The following is a 15502-nucleotide window of genomic DNA, read 5'->3' as shown; positions in this document are numbered from 1 at the left end:
GCCCTAGGACTTGCCTCCCAGCCTTTAACTGCTGGGACCTACTTGTCCTCACTGGCTACCCTCTTGGTTGGGCTCCACCCCGGGGAGACTTACCTCTGTCTCCTCCTCAAATGGTCCCCAGGACTCTTGTCTCATTTGACCTGCACCCAGCTGGTTGAGCAATTCTCACCCAGGCCTATTTCTGTCAGCCAAGCCTGCTTAGCCTTCCTGAGACAAATAGCACCAGGCCATCGTATGTGCCCTAGAGCAGTGACCACACCTCAAGCTGCCTGAGTGGTCTGTCCCCTTGAAGCCTTTCTCACAAGACTGGAGGGGAAGGAGAAGGTGACCCCTCACGTTTCCCAGGGAAATCTTTCCCACAAAATCACCTCTGAATCTCCCCTCTTCTGACTCTCTTATTTCCTCTCTCTGGGTGAAGAATTCCTTAGGCCAAGGACCAAGAAGCAGGCAGGTAACCAGATTTTGAAAATCGCCTTTGAAATCTTTGTGGTCTGCTCGTACCTTACTTTGATGCTCAATACTATTCTATCTTGGCATTTCAATCAAAATCCAAGTCAACATCCTGTTGGATTTGCTTGTTTTTCATCGGAATGAAACATCATTATTGTTTTTTTCTGATTATGAAATGAATGTGTGCTTCTTCTAAAATTAAATCAAAACAAATAAATGTAAAAGACAGTAGTAGGGGGTGCCAGGGGGGCTTAGTTGGTTAAGTGTCTGATTTCGGCTCAGGTCATGATCTCACGGTTTGTGAGTTCAAGCCCCATGTCGGGCTCTGTGCTGACAGCTCAGAGCCTTGAGCCTGCGTCAGATTATGTGTCTCCCCCCCGCCCCTGCCCCTTCCCTGCTCATGCTCTTGTCTCTCTCTCTCTCTTTCAAAAATCAATAAACATTGAAAAAAATTTTTTTAAAAAACTGTAGTAGCTCAGTGCAATTCTACCTCCCAAAGATAACTCAAAGATAAGACTTTGCTTTTTACCTTTCCAGACTTTTTTCTTCAACACACTGTGACACACTTGTACTTCTGTTTTTAATAGTGGAAATGGGATTGTACCATATATGAACTCCAAAGAGCCTTTTCCCTAATGCCGTAGAACATGTAAGCCCTCCCGCCCGCTATGTGCCTAAACCCATGTTGAAGTGGAAGAATTGATGAGAGACCAGGCAATGATCTTGACAGACTGAATATCTAAATGGTCAGTTTATGTATTGAATTAAACGGGTTTTAGTGGAATAGACTAAATTTAGTTTTCTCTCACTTCCTATCTCAAGATGGGTGCTTTGGAGGAAATAAGTTCAGTCTCCTAGGCGAAATAATAATAATAATTAAGCCCTTCTTATTATTTTTTTAGATTATTTATTTATTTTGAGAGAGAGAGAGAGAACACATGAGCACACGAGCAGGGGAGGGGCAGAAAGAGGGGGAGAGAGAATTCCAGGCATGTGGCACGCCGTCAGCACAGAGCCTGACTCAGGGCTGTAACCATGAGATCATGACCTGAGCTGAAATCAAGAGGCTTAACTGACTGAGCTACCTGGGCACCCCAAGCCTTTCTTTGGTTTTAAGTAATATTGAGCAAATTTTGCATGAGGATAGGACACTTGCTCATTACCAGTGCTTCCTTTGCCCAAGTGTCTATTTTGATATCCCAGTAAAATCTTCATAGGCTTTGCCCAGGCTCAGGTTTTAAAGAACCCAGGCTAAAACAAATGAGCTCCAGATCTGCATCAGATTCTGACTGAAAGAGGCCTAACCCCTTCCTGAGCCCCAGGGCGGACGTGGCTCTCGGGGAGTAAAAGTGGAAGGAGTCCTGGAGGCCAGCATGAGAGCTGCTTCAGGCTTGATCTGTCCCGCCCATGTTTAGAGAATCGATCACTCACTCATAGCCCTAGACTGTGCCTGAGCCATATCGCATTGCCCTTTCCCTTTAGACACGAGTGACCCCACAGACCAAACTCTTGTCCTGAGGGAGGCCAGGCTACCCATGGACCAATTAATTAGCTGTTCCAGACAGCAGTGGCACAAAAAGATGGGCTCAACCAGTGTCTTCTTTCTGGAGATCAACTAAGAGACTTGGAAAGGATTTGCTTGTGAGCAGTGGGAATAAAGTTGTAAAGATTAAGTCAATTCAGCCCAAGCCAGGATGAATCGACTAGGAGAGACAGATATACAGAGGCAAGGAGTGGTTCCCTTTGACACAGAGATCTCACCCAGGCCGGTGCTGCTGGCCTCCTGCAAGTAGGGCTGCGGCCTTATAGCCACAGACCCCATGCCTGGCTCTGAGCACCTGGGGGTGTCCAGCCCTCTGCTGCCTGCCCCCCCGAAAGACTGAAGCTCCTTCGGCCCTGCCCCATACCCACACTTACCTTGTACATGGCACCAGCAGTCACACAGATACTGTGTATGGCCCACGGCAGCTTGCACGTGTAGATAGAAGATGCTCCGGATGGCCTCTGGGCTGGGCTTCTTACAAGCCACTTACATCATTGGGGGGAAGGTTTTGATTATAAAGGATAAAGGGTAGGTGAGCTTTTTAAGACACGTTTGGAGCAGATTTGGAGCAATTTTATATGGACTTTGCAAGAAAAAGAAGACAAAATGTTTTACAATAAATTCTCTCATTGAACTTGGAGGGAGAGGGTTGTTTGCTTTAGGCCTGATCTTGGCAAGTCTGGTAATATACCCCTAGCATGGCATCTAGCTGGTTAAAGCGTCCAACTTCGGCCCAGGTCATGATCTCACGGTTCGTGGGTTTAAGCCCTGCTTTGGACTCTGTGCTGACAGCTCAGAGCTTGGAACTTGCTTTGGATTCTGTGTCTCCCTCTCTCTCTGCCCATCCCCTGCTCTGTCTCTCTCTGTTTCTCAAAAACAAATAAACGTTAAAAATAAATGAATAAATTGGAGCGCCTGGGTGGCTCTGTCGGCTAAGTGGCTGACTTCAGCTCAGGTCATGATCTCATAGATCGTGGGTTTTAGCCCTGCATCGTGCTCTCTGCTGACAGCTCAGAGCCTAGAGCCTGCTTCTGATTCTGTGCCTCTTTCCCTCTGACCCTCCCCCGCTCACACTGTGTCTGTCTCTCAAAAATAAATAAACATTAAAAAAAATAAATGAATGAATAAAAAAAATCACCCACTTTATCCTCCATTTCCCCCACTCTACCTCCTTACAGGAGAGGATGAGCCATCGTTCAGTACAGAGAGGTTCATCTAAATTGTTCTGTGAATATATGGCATTTCCTAAAATAAAATATGCTTCCAGAAGGATCAGTTTCTACTGTTAAAACTTTAACCCTTCTTGGTTTTTTTTTTTCTTAAACGTTTATTTATTTTGAGAGAGAGACAGAGCATGAGCAGGGGAGGGGTAGAGAAATAGGGAGACACAGAATCTGAAGCAGGCTCCAGGCTCTGAGCTGTCAGCACAGAGTCTGATGCAGGGCTCGAACCCGTGAGTGAGATCATGACTTCAGCTGAAGTCGGATGCTCAACCTACTGAGCCATTCAGACACCCCATCTTTACCCCTTTTTGAAAAAGAATACACTGTCAAAAGAAGTCCTTTTCATTTTAATTTTCTCCCTGTCAGGCGTGGTCCTTGAGTGTACGGTAAACCCTGGGAACAATTCTAATCACTCACAAAGAATAATGAACCACTTGATGACTAAGCAGAGGATTTGAGCTAATTCTTGGAGTAAACACTGGCTGGAAAAACTCCAGAAAAGGTTAACGACCTCAGTTCATGCAATGTCTGTGAGGCCGAAAAGTAACACGCCAGTTAAAGTTTTAGAAATAAAATCCTATTAGGAAGGTAGAAGTAATCACCATAGAAAATGTCCTCTTTACAAATATCATATGTTTGCACGTATAGGAGGATTAGGAGGAACTTGACGGAGGAACAAGGGGGAGAAGAAGGGGGGAAATGGTGGAGGAAAGGGAGAGAGGCAAACCATGAGAGACTTTTGAATGCTGACAAAAACTGAGGACTGATGGATGTGGGGGGAAGGGGGGATGGGCATGGAGGAGGGCTCTTGTGGGGATGAGCACTGGGTGTTATGTGGAAACTAATTTGACAATAAACTGTTTGTAAAAAAAAAAAAAAAAGAAAGAAAAAAAAAGAAAATGTCCTCTTTATTAAGAGACTTGGATAATGTGAGTAGACAGACTGCAGCCCATAGTTTATTGTATGTGTTTAGCCAATGTCTTGCAGGGATCCCAGTTTCATGACTCAACACCAGGAGCTCAGCCCGCCTCCACCTACACTGTGAAGCCTTCCCCTACCTGTCAGGTTTTAGGGTTCATGTTCATTCATGTTCATTCGAATATGAACTCAGTTTTAACATGAGCTGTATCTTACAGTTCAGCTCTTTTCACTTTCAATGTCAAATCCTGCAAGGCTTAAAAAAAATTTTTTTTAAGTGTTTGTTTATTTTTGAGAGACAGAGAGAGACAGATCATGAGCAGGGGAGGGGCAGAGAGAGAGGGAGACACAGAATCCGAAGCAGGTTCCAGGCTCTGAGCTGTCAGCACAGAGCCCAACGCGGGGCTTGAACCCACAAACTGCAAGATTATGACCTGAGATGAAGTCGGACGCTTAACCAACAGAGCCACCCAGGGGCCCCTGCAAGGCATTTTTTTTTTTTTAAGAGCTGCAATTCTCAACTTGATACACTTTAAGTTTTTTTTTTTTAATTTTTAAAAGTTTATTTGTTGAGAGAGAGCAGGAGGAGCAGGGAGAGAATGGGAGAGAGAATCCCAAGTAGGCTTCACACTGTCAGTGCAGAGCTGCATGTAGGGCTTGATCTCCCCAACCATGAGATCATGACCTGAGCTGAAATCGAGTCGGATGCTTAACTGACTGAACCACCCAGGCACCCCCTTAACTTACTACAGTTTAAAATACCTCTCTTACCTCTTCCCTTCTTTTCCATGTTTCTGTTATTGCAATCTTTATTATAGTCATACTAATCAGAATTCCAGGCATAGCTCAGTAGGTATCACTGTGAAAAATAAAATTTAAAAAGCTTACTGTTCTTATAAAGTTAATTAACTGATTCATTCACTCATCCATGCCTTCATTTGCTGTTACTAAAACTGTGGTTCAATGTTGGGCAGAGAAGGGAAAACAATTATTAATGTTGCTTAGAGAAGAATGGAGCATAATGAGGGGGGCCTTGGGGGAAGGTGGGAGAAAAGTCAGGAATGGATTTGTGAATTGCCTTTTCCTACCATTCATATTACATTTATACATGAATATATTCCATACATGTTCTCTTTCTTTGAAAACATCTTGAAATCATGGTAAAATAAATTAAGCTTTGAGTTGATTGGAGAGCTAAGCTCACAGAAAGTAGCAAAAATTCTCAGTGGTCAGCAATTAAGAGGGAGCTCAACTAAGGGGCAGGGGAATGTTGACTGAGCTGATGTAGAGCCCCTCAACTGGGGTTTGCTGGTCTCAGGAACCAAGGTATTTTTGAACAGACCCATAGCAACAAAAGAAGAGACCTTGGGTTAACAAAAGTAAGGAGATAGACCTGATACTTCGACATAAAACTAGGACTCTCAAAGGGCTGTACCTTTGGTGAAAATATGAACCAAAAGTGAAATGTACAGACATGTACAGAGAAACAGTGAAGTTGTATCTCTTGGCCTAGCTTCTTGATTGGGGGAAAATGTTCTCTGAAGAAGTTATAATTTCAGTCTGCTCTTATTCAGGTCTAGAGTTCAATCTTATACTACCTATGGAAACTTGGGGGCCCACAAGTTGAAAAATTAACTTAAAAATGGATATCAAGCAGATAGAAGCAAACATAAAATCTCTATGAAGGTACATACCCTCCATCTGGGCCACACAGAATTCCCAGATACAAAGCCCCACTAAAGATGAGCTCATCATCAAGGCGTGCCTGGATGGCTCAGTTGGTTGGATGTCTGACTTCTACTCAGGTCATGATCTCGCGATTTGTGAGTTCGAGCCCTGAGTCAGGCTGTGTGCTGACAGCTCAGAGCCTGGAGCCAGCTTCAGATTCTGTGTCTCCCTCTCTCTCTGCTCCTCCCCTACTCACACTCTGTCTCAAAAATAAATAAAAATTAACAAATTTTTTTTAAAAAAGATGAGCTCATCATCTAAAATTATAAAATGCAGGAGGGTGTAATCACAATGAATGAGAGAGAAGAAATTCTAAGGAGGAAAATGGTACAGACCTGATCTAAAAGTGTCAGCCTGGAATGAATATTCCACAATTAAAATCTCCAACTCATCAGAGGAATCTGTCAGAGGCTAAAACTGTTTCTTTTCCTTTCTGAGCTTATTCAAAAGCACACATCACAGGCTAGACTCTGCCAGGTACCCGCTGATCCATGTGCCTTCCTCATGAAACATCAAACCAAACAATCTACACACTTACTGTTCCCAGAGTGTTATCAGGGCTTTTTCCTCCCTTTTTGAAATCCTTTCTTGCTAACAGTCTATTAACTGTTCTCTTTAAAATAAGTGAGTTTAGGGGTACCTGGGTGGCTCAGTCAGTTAAGTGTCTGACTCTTGATTTCAACTCAGGTCATGATCTCAGGGCTGTGAGACTGAGCCCCGCAGAGCTCCACACTGGGCATGGAGCCTGCTTAAGATTCTCTGTCTCCCTCTCCCTCTGTCCCTTCTTCACTCTGGATAATGCATGCAGACTCTCTTTCTGAGAAATAAAAATAAAATAAGTGAGTATACCATTTGCTTGCAGGTAACTAAATGTCTCTCAGTTACACTTTAACAGAGTGAAATGGAAAGACATAGCAGCAGGACTGGACCACAATAACTGTAGATAATAAAGTTCCCAGGCTATTAAAAAAATAAGTGTACTTTTTTGTTAAAGACATCTGTAAGTGTTTTGTGTTTGGGGATGCTATTGTAAAATTCCATTTTCCATGTTTTCATTGCTAATATATGGAAATACCATTGAATATTTATCATATATTGACCTGTAGCCTGTGGCCTTGCTAAATTCACTTAATTCTAGTAGCTTTTTTATAGATTGTTTAGGATTTTCAATGCACATGATCACGTTGTCTGCAAACAAGGACTGTTTCACTTTTTCCTTCCCAATCTGTACACCTTGGGTATCTTTTCCCACAGTGGCTTGGCGCTCTAGTGTAATGGTAGATAGAGTCCAAGGTGGACATCTTTGCTTTGTTCCTGATGTTAGGGGAAGAACACTCAGTCTTCCACTGTAAAACATTAACTGAGGGTTTTGAATAGATGTCCTTTATCAGATTGAGAGACTATCCTCCTATTTTTAGTTTATTGAAAGTTTTGTGTTATGGTTGTTTATCATGAATGGGTATTGATTACCTTTCCCCCCATCTTTTTAGATGATCATACAGTTTTTCTTATGATCATGTATTAAGTACTGAAGAAAAAGAACCCTGAACCTTAAACTTTATACACAGCCAAATTTTCATTTCAATGAGAGAGTAATAAAAATGTGCTCAGGCATACAAGGTCTCAGAAGTTTGCCACATTAAAATCTACAGTTGAAAATACCTTTAATGGAAGTGTCCAAGTAAGAGAAACAAATCCAGGAAAACCTTTAAAAGATATGGGATATCAGGGCAATCTAATATTTCGATAAATCTACTGCTGTTATAAAAAAAAAGCCTAAGATTGACACAAATCCCAAACACAAACAGCATGATAGGGAAGGAAAGGAGATAAAAAGGAATATTAAGAAATGCTAATAATGTGTTTGACTTATTACAGGGGAAGATATATCTATTTAAAAGTTTAAGAGATCAACAGTTGTGGGATTTTTCACCCAAGTCATGAGTTCTTTGGTAATAGTCAGAGATGGAAGAAGCAAGGTCATTAAATCCTGATGGACATCATTTCCACCACCCCTATGTCGGTGTGCCTAAATTCAGAACATCCAATAGAAACTAAAACTCCACTGTGTTTCACTTTTTTTTGTAATGTTTTATTTATTTTTGAGAGAGAGAGAGAGACAGCGTGAGCAGGGAAGGGTCAGAGAGAGAGGGAGACACAGAATCTGAAGCAGGCTCTAGGCTCTGAGCTGGCTGTCAGCACAGAGCCTGACGCAGGGCTCGAACCCACAAACTGAGATCATGACCTGAGCCAAAGTCAGATGCTTAACCGACTGAGCCACCCAGGTGCCCCAGTCTGTTTCACTCTTATCAAAAATGAGAATAAGAGAAGGAGATAAATGAGGCCCTACCCGGGTGCCTTGATTAAAGCAGATTTTACTGGCATCAGTAGTTTGAATTGCCCCTTTTGAGGTTATCTTGAGCTTGGTGAATCCTGGGACAGTGCATCTTCGTAAGATGCAGGGCAGAGCTGTTTAAAGTTAGGGAGGGAGAAGGAGGGCACTTGTGAAGATGAACACTGGGTGTTAAATGTAAGTGATGAATCACTAAATTAAAAGTAAATACATAAATACATAATAAAGAAAGTGGGAGAGGGAGAATGATTGCTAAAGGGAAGGCTGGAAAAGAGAAGTGGCTTCGTGTTCTAAGGCAAGTCCTTGTCAGTCAGGTCAGTTTTAGCAAACAGTGCATCTGAAAACAAAGGGCCTGAAAGTAATCTCTAAAACAACCCGTGCCGGAGCACCCCTTGGAATGTCTGCATGTAACTCTCCGAGGTACTCATGCTCCTTGGGAACAGTGATGGGTCATTGTGAAGGAATGAGGAACACAACACAAGATAGGCTTCTAATGGCTTTCAGCCTAAAAGACCTGTTGAAAAGTTTAAAAAAAAAAAAAATCACAAACCCAGAGTTTTAAATTCTTAGCTCAAATCACGGTCAGAGCCTGTGGGAGGGTCTTTAAAAAGTCTTTTTTGTCTTAGAGCTCCTGAACATAAGCAGCTAGAATCCAGATACAGTGTCTGATACTGTGGGAACCCATGTTAACAACAGAAGATGAATTTATAAACCAGTCATGTCCCTTATGAGAAAGTTAAGGCAATGAATAAGAACATATGGGACCTTGGGGATTAGAATAGGGGAATCTAGTTGCAATTCAGTGAATCTGAGTATCTGGAATTCGTAAAAGTCACTGGACTCAAGTGTGAACTGGATTTATGAAGGGGAGGTCACTGGGGGCTTATTGCCAGTCGAATCAACGTCTTTCTTCCATCCATCCTCTGAGCCCTCTGTTTGGGAGGGTGTCAAGGGAACCCTAGTGAGGGCTCCAGCTGGAAAGCCACACAAAAACACTCTGAGTGAATCCGTATCAAATGGAGAAGGTGGGGGAAGAGCCAACTTAACTGTACCAGTCAGGTAGGAACATCTTTATCTCGCTACCACTCTCCAGTCCTTCCCCCCTCAGCCCTGATGTGCTCACAAATGGCAGCTAGCCCAAGAGGGAATAGCTAGTGATTGAGAGAGAGAGAGGAATTTAATGTTTTTGAGACAATTTTATGTTCTAACTTTTTCTGGCCACATGTAAAAAAAAATGTTTTTAGATTAAATTTCAAGAAATGTACGTTCCCAATTGTATACAGTCAAATAGTTATGAGGACTGTACCATTATACCATCATAAATGAACAACTTCCAGTTTCAACTAGACCTTCAACTCAGACCAGATAGCCTTCTGTTTTCCCTAGGCAGTTCGCTTTCCCAGTTACACCATGATGATTTCAAACTTTGACCCGCTCAGTCTCCCTGCCCCTCCTCCAACCACGGCTCTGTCAGAAAATAGCCATGCTTCCCAAATCTCAGGCCTGTCCCCGCCTGGGCTTTGGATCCACTCTCTCCTGCCTCCTCAGTAACCTTAGCCTTTCAGTTTTTTCCACTCTGCTGGCTCTTCAGTCTCGTCTTTGCTGGCTCCTTTCCAAAACGATGTAGACATACACATGGCACTCCATCTTAAAGACCACCCTTCCTGGATCCTGTGTCCCCTCTAGCCACTTTCCATTCCCTTCATAGCCAGTGCTTGGAGGATTTGCCCGTATTTGCTGTACCGGTGCTTCGTACCAGGCGCTCGTCGCACACTGCAATCTGGCTGCTGTCCAGCATTCCACATTAGCTGCTTCCTGAGCCCCCAGTGACCTCACCTTGATCAATTCAGTATCACTGAGGAATGCAAGTGACTGAAAGTAGTTTAAATAGGAGTTCTCCCCACATAGCAGGATATTTGGAGGCAGGCAGCTGCTCGTGCTGGTTCAGTAGCTCCAACGCATCGGGGTGGCCTTTCTGAAATTCTCCCTGACTTGCCTTCATGGTTGAGGATTACTGTTGAGGTGGTACCTCCCCACTTTTGGGGCTGGAAGATGGGGAAAGATCAGCACCAGTCACTTAGCTATTTTTATTTTTAGAAATGCAGACTTCCCAAGCACCCCTTGGTCTCATTGCCCAGAACTGTGTCATGTGGCCACGTAGCTGCAAAAAAGACAGAAAAGTGAGTGGTTAGTGTTGTTTAGCCTCTATTATGGGGATAGACCAGAGCCAGAGGGTGGAAAATTGAATCTGGCCTACCACCCAGTCTAACTCACCAGAGTCAATGTGGTGCAGCACTTTGGTTACCTACAATCCCTGCACACCCCGCTTTCCCACATACACATTTTGCATGGAGTGTTCTCACTCCTCCATAAAGGAGCTAGTCCTAAAATGTCAGTCACCTCCTACAGACAGCATGGAGTCCAGGTACTCTGCGCACAGGCCCCCCTTCCAGGTCCAGATGGGGTGCCTGCTGTGGCCTGCTGACTCAAACTGAGGGTTAAATTCTCTGCAAAAATGAAAATGACAGTACCAAGTGTTGGGAGAATGGGAAAAAACGGAACTGTCACATGCTCTTGCTGGGGCATACATGGTCACAGCCACTTGGGAAAACTTTTGGCAGTAGATTGCAAAGCTGAATATCTGTGTTCCCTACAAGCAAGCAGTTCTATTCCCGGGTAAATACCTGACGGAGATGCGAACAGATGTGCAACAAGAGAAACGTTCTACAACATTCAAAGCAGCATTATTTATAATAGCCTCAAACTGGGAACTACCTAGATGTGCACAGAGAGCAGAATAGCATACAGAAATGAGAATGGTCTAAAACCACACACATTACAGACGAATCTCAAAATAATGTTGAGTCAAAGAAGCCAGAGACAGAAGAGTGTGTACTGTGTGATCCCATTTATAGAAAATACAAAAACAGGTAAAATGGCTCTGTGCCATTAGAAGTCAGGATAGCAGTTACCCTTTGGGGAACCAAGCAGTACTTGGGGGGGAACACAAGGCGGGGGGCTCCCAGGATGTTGGTAATGTTGTATTTCTCGATCTGGGTGATAGTTATATGGGTGTGTTTAATTTCTGAAGATTTATGGAGTTGTATGCTTTTCTATATGTGTACTTCTCTTTGTGTATACTATTGTGAAATAATAGAAAATCCATGTACTAGTCTCTACCCCTAGTTCCTGGCATAGAGCTCCTAAAACCCTTGTAATTTCCCAAGTGATGAGAACACTAGGAATGTTTTTGGTCTAATAATTGATTTTTGATTCCTGACCCTGGTTTCTGACACAGTACCTAAATCCCTTGGAATTTCCTGGGTGATAGGAGTGTCTTTTGTTCTAATGAGGTGACTCTTGGTGGGGTCCTGGAAAGCTTCAGAATGGAGGCTGGTCACCAGAAAGACCAAGCCATGATTAGAAGCTTGGAACTTTCAGCCTCAGTCCCCATCCTCCAGGAAAGAGAGAGGGCCTGGAGATTGATCTAATACTCAATCATGCCTATGTCAGAAAGCCTCCATAAAAATTGCAATAGTACAGGATTTAGAGAGCTTCTGGGTTGGTGAGCACAACCGTATGTTGGGAAGGTGATGCACCCCAACTCTGCAGGGACAGACTCTCCTGCACTTGGGACCCTTCCAGACCTCACCCTCTGTATTTCCAAATCTGGCTGTTTTCAACTGTGTCTTTTATTATGTAACAAACTGGCAAACATAAGGAAGCATTTCCCTGAGTTCTGAGAGCTATTCTACCAAATGATCAAATCCAAGGAGGGGGTCGTGGGAACCTCAAGTTTGTAGCCAAGTTGGACAGAAAGTGTGGGTAACTTGGGGACCTACTACTTACAATTGTCATCTGAAGTGGGGGGCAGTCTTATGGGATGGAGCTCTTAAGCTATGGGGTCTGTACTACAGTTAGTGTCAGAATTGAATAGCATTGTAGTACACTAAGCTGGTGTTGCAGAGAATTGCTTGGTGTGGGGAGAAAATCTGCACATCTGATGTCAGAGGTATTGTGTTTGTAAGTAAAGGACAATAGAGTGTGTCTTTCCTCTACAACTGTACAACAATAAAATGCATAAAAACACTTTCAGTGCACAGTGTGAAGAAACAATGAAAACTTCCTTTTAGGGAAAGAAAAAAAAAAAGAATGCAAAGCATAATATATCTTTCTCCTCCCCTCTCCCAAACCCCCAGTAAACCACATCCAATCCTGCTGGACAGATATAGTAAGGGATCTCCTCTGGAGCAGTTTGTTAAGTATTTGATTTGGGGAATCTGCCAGCCCCTCACTTGTTCTGTGCCCTGGTTGTGCAGAACACCAGTGTTTGTATCCCACTTCCTGTTGGAGGGGATTCAGGAATCCAGGGATTGCCCTAAGTGTTAAACAGTAACAGACCGATGTTGACCAGGCTTGAAATTTTAGGGACATAAATGATTCCCTCAATCATTTGTTAGGCTTCTGGTCAATTCCGTGCACGAGTAATAGCAATCAAATAACTTACCTAGGGGGTCTTTAAATGGTTTTCTAATTAAAGATTTAAAAAATGTTTTCCCATGGGGCTCCTGGGTGGCTCAGTGTTGGTTAAGTGTTCGACTCTTGATTTCAGCTCAGTTTGTGATCTCACAGCTCATGAGATCCAGCCCCACCATGGAGCCCTGCAATGGGCTGACAGCAGGGAGTCTGCTTGGGATTCTCTCTCCCTTTCTCTGACTCTCCCCCACTCATGTGCTTGTGCTCTCTCTCTCCCTAAATAAATAAACTTAAATTTTTTTTTTCCAAATAGGTGACATTTTTCTTGGTTAAAAAAAGAAACAATACAAAAAGAAATAAATGAAGATCTTATTGGGGCACCTGGGTGGCTCAGTAGATTAAGCACCCAACTTTGACTAAGGTCATGATATTGTGGTTTGTGAGTTTGAGCCCCAAACGGGCTCTGTGCTGATAGCTTGGAGCCTGGAGCCTGCTTTGAATCCTGTGTCTCCCTCTCTTTCTGCCCCTCCCCTACTTGTGCACTTGTGCCCTCTCTCTCTTAATAATAATAATAATAATAATAATAATAATAATAAAGATCTTATTCTTACCTCTGTTCTCTTTTATTGGTTTCTTGTGTATACCTCAAGTGCTTACTTTTGCAAAACAAGCAAACCAAATATAAGAATATTTAAGTCTTCTAGGGGTTGCTTTTTATGGGCTCAGTTACAGTTGAGGCAATTCAAAACAACAGCTGCAGGTAGAGAGGCCACCTGTAGTCCATTTTTGCTACCTTTGCTACCTTGGGCCTCAGTCTTATCTCCTGATAAAGCTGCCTCTTCCCTGCTTCCACTTGTGCTGGGTATACAAAGAAAATTATTTATTTCAAACTCATTCCAAGTTGTGGGACTAGGTCAGTTTAGGCTATAAGCTGCAGATAAGGAGTTCTGCTCTTACCAAGGCCTTATTTTTAATCTCTGCTTTCAAATAAGGTGTCTCTAATCTAGATTTGTCACTCACTTGCTGAAAGCTACTAAAGAAAAAAAAAAGCCAACACCACTAATGTTTTATATTGTACCTGAGATTTCTCCTACAAGACAACTTTGGTTGGCATGCAGTCTATATTCAAGGCCCAGCAAGTGACAGCAGTTTGACAGTTTCACTACTGCTTAACAAGTCGGCCACCACCTTTCCAATTTGGAATAGATAGTCTTCACCACTGGCCATGTTAACTTTCAAATAGCTAATTCCACATGTTAGTGTCTGTTTTTAGTGTCCTACTTCTGGTACCAAATTACTTGCCGAGTAGGAACTAGTTTAGCTACAAGTTACAGAACATTCACCTATAAATGGCTTAAGTGTGCTCTCTCATTCATGGACTAGAATGGGGGCAAGAATGGGTTCAGGGAGGTCAGTTAGGAAGCTCTCACAGTAGTACAGGTAGCAGATGATGGTTTCATGGATACCAAATATACCTCAGTAGAGCTGAGGAAAAACCAAGAATAGCTCCCAGAATTTTAGCTTGAAGAACTAAATGAATGGCAATGATATTCACTAAAATGGACAAAACAGAGAGGTACATGTTTGGGGATGAAAATATTTGGGGAGGCCACGTTAAGTTTGAGATACCAGTTAGACATTCATGTGAAGATGTCAAGTATGCACTTTTTTTAGGGAATTAGGAATTATTGGGAGAGGTCATTGTTAGAGAAAATTCAGAGCCACCTGCTTATAAGTGGTACATAAAACCACAGGACTAAATGAAATCACATAAGGAGTTAGAGTAGGGTAGATAGAGAAGAGAAGGAGACTTGGGATAGTACCCAGGGCACTTTGATATTTATAGGTTGAGCAGAAGATGAGAAGCCAGAGAAAAGAACCCAAGAAAGAATAGCCAATGAGATAGGAGAGCTAAGAGTGCATGATGTCAGAAAATGAGAAGAAAGTGTTTCAAGGTGGGAGTGGTTGACTATGTTGAATAGTACTGAGAGGGCAAGTAAAAACAGAACAAAGAAGGGACCACTGGATTTGCATGGAAATTGCAGTTTCAGTGGTATGATGGGGTAGAAACCCGAGGGTAAGCTTATGTAATGATGAGAATGGTTTATTAGAGAGGAAGCAATTGTTAATTCTAGAGAAAGATGATAGAGGGTAATATCCACAGAATAAGTGGAAGCATGGGTTATATAGAATGAGAACACAAGACTATGTCTTATTTGTATATCTAGTAGCTCCTAGTACAGTGTTTAGTACATAGAAAGTACTCAAGAAATGTTACCGAATCAATGAATAAATGGGCAAATGTAAAAAAGGGTGGATGACAGATACAGGGCTGAATAATGAACTAGATCAAACTAACCCAAGCTTCACACTAAGGAAAGAAGGGGGTCTTGATCTAATAGGGTTTCTTCAGGGACTTTGGGATCCTGGGAATTTTCTCCGGGAGCGGATTGACATTCAATCTCAGGTGAAGACGGGAGGAGGAACGGTGTACTGTCAATGGCAGTTACCTTGGCCAACTTTCAAGACGCTGATCTGCTAAAGCAGAGTGCAAGGAGGATTCTGGGATCATCTACTTAACCCCTTCCTTTCTTCCCCAGTCTGTCCCTTTTTGAATCCAGACTCATATGAAAAATGATTATGGATCTTTATGAACACAAATGGGAGAAGGGATTTACAAAACGATGGTCCCACACTTATTTATCCATCTGATCAATAGATATTCATGGAATCATAGTCTTGTATAGGGAGAGAGATGTAAGGGCAGGATTATGTGGGGCTTATGGTTTCTTTTGTTCGTGGGTCTGTTTT

General features: G+C 42.8%; 1 protein-coding gene across 1 annotated transcript in view; it reads left to right on the top strand.

Annotated features, from left to right (window-relative positions):
• The window catches only part of MCFD2 (multiple coagulation factor deficiency 2, ER cargo receptor complex subunit), a 40163-nt gene that overhangs the window by 13855 nt on the left and 10806 nt on the right, over positions 1-15502 (top strand). The window lies entirely within an intron of this gene.

The sequence above is a fragment of the Crocuta crocuta genome, unplaced genomic scaffold (assembly GCF_008692635.1).
Source record: "Crocuta crocuta isolate KB4526 unplaced genomic scaffold, BGI_CrCroc_1.0 scaffold118, whole genome shotgun sequence".
Taxonomy (NCBI): Eukaryota; Metazoa; Chordata; class Mammalia; order Carnivora; family Hyaenidae; genus Crocuta; species Crocuta crocuta.
This window is presented reverse-complemented; position numbering and strand designations above follow the sequence as displayed.